We start from the raw sequence: 5,616 nt of genomic DNA, 5'->3' as shown, positions 1-5,616 counted from the left end.
TGTGATGCCACACATTTGGATCTGACAATCAGGTCGAGTGTGAGGTGTCACAAATTTAAGAGAAAACCACCTTAAGCGAGGCATAAATGTTGATGGATTAGTATTAGGCGAGGAAGCCTGGCTATGTGGTGTTAAGGATGAGTTGGTGTTGAATATGTTTGGGAAAATTAAAGAACCTTAAAATTTCCATTATAATGATTATAAGTTCCATAAATATGAATGACATTATAGGACTAGCGCAAAAAAAGATGTATCGATAAGCCCTAATAACCAAAATAAATATGTTGACGCTAATGTTCTTGTTGGTTGAAGCATTGTTGAAACTCACAACAAAGTGGTCGAAGTTGTTGAATGTGAATCTCTAACATTATGGAAAGCCACCTAACAAAAATGTGATTGATTTAACTACCTGGGATGGTGATGATGAGGTTTTTGAAATAGGTCATTTGAGTAAATATTTTGGCTAAATTAAGAGATGTTATGTTCTTTACATTTATAGCTCTAGTGCGTGTCAAAATTTAATAGTTCACAGGCTTCTTTTCTCTTAAATTAATGTCGTATATGTTTTGCCATTTGTAGGAAGCTTAAGTTATAGGATATCCTTTAAAAGACACTAAAAATAGCTTACCTATGGCTAAAGATATCTTAGGGGAGAAAATTTCCAAAAGCATTGGGCCTAGTAGAGAATGACATTGTCCTTTGAATAAACAAAAGATAGCTAACAGGCAAGTTCTATTAATGAGGATGTCACTTCTGAAAAGAAAGGATCCTTGTAAGAAACTAGAGAATCTCTTTAACCAAGACAAATATTCTCAACTAAATAAAGATAAGACTCGCTAAGTGAGGGAGGAATCTCACCAAAAAAGGAAAAGACTCGACTTGTAACACCCATAACCCGATTCATTCATCGAACTCGAGTTATGGAATGCTACAGTCATAACCAGAATAGAACACATTCAAATCATATTGATTATCTCAAATAAACATAGAATACATCATAAATGCATAATTATTGCTCGAATTTAACAAAAATAATCCAAACATAGTCAATTCAATTTATGATTAACAAATACGTCATTTCTCAAATCATATACGAGGTTATGTATGCTCCAATACCATCCATAATTTAACTAGGATTAGTTTGCAACATTTTCAATATTTCAGTTCAATTATAAATTCAAACAATTCATAGCTCAATTTAATCATCACAAATCAATAGTCAATCAGCATATATGTAAAAAAAACCTTAAATTGGGTCCAATAGACCTTAAAAATAGTTTGGAAACAAACAGGGACTAATCACAAACAAAACAGAAAATGTGGAAAATTTTAAAAACAAGGGTCACACGACTATGTGGCTCGGGAACATGGTCGTGTGGCCAAACCATGTACAGTTCGAAGTTAGGGGCAAACGGTCGTGTCTCCAAGCCTTGTAACAACCTGATGTCGTGTGGAAAAACCTACACCTAAAAATCAGTAAGAGACATGGCCATGTGGCAGACCGTGTCTCAGGCTATGTGCAACCAAAATGACTTTAAAAACAAGTAATTTCAAACACCATTTCTTAGGTATCAAACCCAACTATTTCCAACCATTTCCACCTATTCAAAACACATTCAAACATGTCAAAAACATACTAAAACATTCAACCTAAGTGCCTAATCAATGTACCTTCTTGGTACCACAATTCAAACATTTAGAATCAAAATCACATACATCATTTCCCAATACACAAAACATGTATCTATCAAGCATTTCATAACCTTAAACCATAATCAAAACCAAACTTGGAAAGGTATGAATCTTACCATATATATACATATAATTAAAACATACCAAAAAGGCCAAATAAACAAAACCACAACATCACATAACAAAGCATGGAACAACATGTCTAATAACAAGTGAATTTGAACTCATAGTACATGCCACTTATAACCTAAATCAAAGTAATCACAATTTACATCGAGTCGATGAACAGATAGTGTGAGCTCCGACTTGAACTTCCAACTGACATAAACTTCCGACGATCTACAAGGAAAACAACACAACGGATGTAAGCAAATCATTTCTTAGTAAGTTCGTATTAAACTTAAACTTTAACTTACCTTAAAAGTTGTAATTTAAACATTTTGCTATTAAAATTCATAAGCAATGTCTTTCATTCATTATTAAATTATACTTATCACAAGTATCACAAGCTTAGTGAGTTCACATATACAAAACTTATAACTTTATCATGTCATAAAACATATACAAGTAAACACATTTAATATACCATTCATTAAACATCTATTCATTTAACAATTCACATTTCCATTTTTAAGTGTTCATTTCAAATATCTCTTCCTACATATTTATGAATATAAACATTTCATATAACACTTAATATAATTATTTCCATATAATCGATTCATATAACCATTCTATATATCTATTTCTATATAACCAATTCTTATAATCATTTCACATAATCATTTCATATAGCGATTTCAAAGTGTTAACCTTAACACAACATGATTCAACAATTCTAAGTCAATAAAAAATTATATACGGATATTCAGAATTCGTATTTTTATCCATTTTAATGAAACACTTTAACACTGCACAATCTTTGTTTTTTCAATGAAACTTCATAAAATAACTCAATACACAAGTCTAGAAAATAGGTAAAACTCATATGAGTTAATCTGGTACAGAGATATATGTGTCAGGTTACCCATCCGGGCTAAACCAATGACAACCCAGAAGAAATATAGCCTAGTTAAGGCTATGTATACATGTAAGGTTACTAGTCCATGCTAAACCTTTAAAATGACAACACATTACTAGTCCAATCTAAATCTATGTAACATGTATATCTTAGTCCACAACAAATGCTGGAGCTCGGTCCATAATGGGAATCATTTAGAAACCTTGTATATGATACTTTTACTCGCTCCATTGGAAATGTTTCAAAAATCCAATTTTATTACTATAAAGTCTGATTTTCAATTTCAGCAATATATATGTATAATTCACAATATTTTATAACAAATTGTAACCTTAAAAGGTAGTATGAACTTACTTAGACAAAAACGGTTGCGAAAATAAGGTCGACGCCTAATCCATTAATTTAACTTTTCCACGATTCGAGTACGGTTGCTTCATTCCTTGATCTAAACAATAACTTAAGCTTATAAGCCCTTTTAATATAAATTTGCAAAATTACCCCTAAACTTTACATTTTTTACAATTCAGTCCTTAAACCTGAAATTTTAAAATCTATCACAATTACCCCAATTACATTCTAGCTGAATTTTCCCATATCCAAAAACAACCCATATTTATTAAAATTTTACAAATATGTCATGTCCAATTTAATATATTATCAGTTTAATCCTTTAACTAAAAACTAATCAAAATCACTTTACAAAATAATCCTATTTAAGTTAATAATCTATCACCAAACTTCAAAAACATCACAAATTCATCCATGGCAAAATTCTAAACATTTAATATTTTTGAAAAATAGTCCATGGGTTAGCTAGATTAAGCTACAATGATCTCAAAAACATAAAATTTATTAAAAATGGGTTAAAAACGAACTTACATACAAAGAGATATAATGGACGAACTTAAAGATTTTTAATGGCTTCCTTTCTTCTAATTTTGGTGAAACAAAACCAATAAAGAAGATGACTTCTTCTTTTTTTCTTTAATTATTTTTCTTTAATTTATTATAATATTATCCTAATTACAATTTTACCATTTATGTTTTCATCCAAATAAATTTATTTCAAACCTTTAATCATCCATTAACACAAACGACGATATTATTGCCTTATAAATCCATCCACTTATAATAATTAAGCCATTTAATCTGTAAAATTCAATAACAGTTAAGTTTTACATCTTTTACAATTTAGCCTTTTTTTTAATTAACTACTCAAATAATAAAATTTCCAAACCGTATCTTCATATATCAATCTAATAACTCCATAAATATTTAATGAAAATATTTACGAGCTCGATTTACAAAAACGAGGTCTCAAAATCTCATTTTTCAAAACTACTTGACTTTAGGGACGAACTATTTGTACTTAACTATTCATTCAATTAACTAAAATTATCAAATCAAAATTCAATATAATAATATATTTGACTTGTAAATATTAAATAATAATATTTACAAACTCACTCGTAAAATTTGTAGTCCCGAAACCACTATTTTTTACACCAATGAAAAACGAGCTATTACACGACTCACCAACAAAAGCTCTCAGCCTACTTTGAGTCCAACTGAGAAACAACAAATCTCAACAGCTTTTACTCCCACTAAAGTTTCTAGTTGTTGTTCCGAACACCAATTCTTTTAGTTCTTTTAAAGGCTTTATATAAGGTCATGTAAAGTGATAGGTCTTCTTTCTTAACACTACTTCAATTGGAGGGAAAAATTCCCTTTGGAGAATTCTCACACTTAGCAATAAGTGTGTTAATTAATTGGGACTGTAGCTTACCTCAAGCTGCTATTGAGGTTGTTTATCCAAGATCGATGTCAGGGTTAATTGGCCAAGGCTCTTCCAATTCAATGTGCTAAATATTATAGGCGAAATAGCCATGTAGGTAGGAAAATTAAAGCTAACAAAGTATGACTTGAGAAAGACACTATTTAATGACACTGTTTCCACGGCTTGTAGCCTAAACGACCTGGTGCATTAGAAAAAGTCTTGTACTTCTATAAAGAAGAATTATATGAAGATGTAAAATAGGGTTGCATCAATCGAAAAGAAATATTTTGGTCTAGCAAATTGGCTACTAAGAATGAGGCCTATGAGATGGATGTGATGACCCAACTAAAGAAAGAGAACGCTGAGGTAAAATCCAAATCAAAGTCCTTGGAGAAAGAATAACCTTGTTGAAGGTTGAACATAAGCAATAATTACAGGAGCCTAAATTGGAGCTTGTAGCCAAGGAAGCTACATATACAAGCTTTAAGACTATGTAAAAAGCTGAGATGAAAAAGTTTACGAGGCAAACCTAAGTGAGTATAAGAAATGTAAAAAGTTTTACAGAAAATATTTTCATTTTTTCCCATGTTTTTTTGGTGGAAAATGAGTAACCAAAGGAAATCATTCTCTAAAACGTGGTAAACAAAAGGCTTTTTTTAGAAAAACGTCTTATTCTTTCTCATCCCGTAAAAAATTTCCAACTATTTCTCCTATTCACATGTCACACTAGAAATTTTGATAAAAAAACTTGGCCACATCGGATTGGCAACCCTAAATTATTTTATAGGTTTTAATTAGATCTTACGACATCCTATGTGTACCGAATTGTAAAATTTGGGAGATGAAATGGGCGTTAATGATGATTGTCAATTTTTCTAAATGGCCTGTTGGGAAATAATGGTTTGTTTCTAATATTTTATCTTAATTTGGGTTAGTGCTTGCATGGAGAGGGTGGGACGGTCAGTATGAGAGTGGCTATTTAATAGGGGAAGAAAAGGGGTGAATATATTTTTCTTCCTTTTCACAACTTCTTTTCAACTATCATTTTCTTTCTAGATGTTTTGGAACATGAGACAGAGGAACGAAGAGATTGAGCTACATGCTGTAAAATATATATATAGCAAAG

The sequence above is a fragment of the Gossypium hirsutum genome, chromosome D01 (genome assembly GCF_007990345.1).
Source record: "Gossypium hirsutum isolate 1008001.06 chromosome D01, Gossypium_hirsutum_v2.1, whole genome shotgun sequence".
In the NCBI taxonomy this organism is placed as follows: Eukaryota; Viridiplantae; Streptophyta; class Magnoliopsida; order Malvales; family Malvaceae; genus Gossypium; species Gossypium hirsutum.
The sequence above is the reverse complement of the archived record's forward strand: the minus strand, read 5'-3'. Positions refer to the sequence as shown.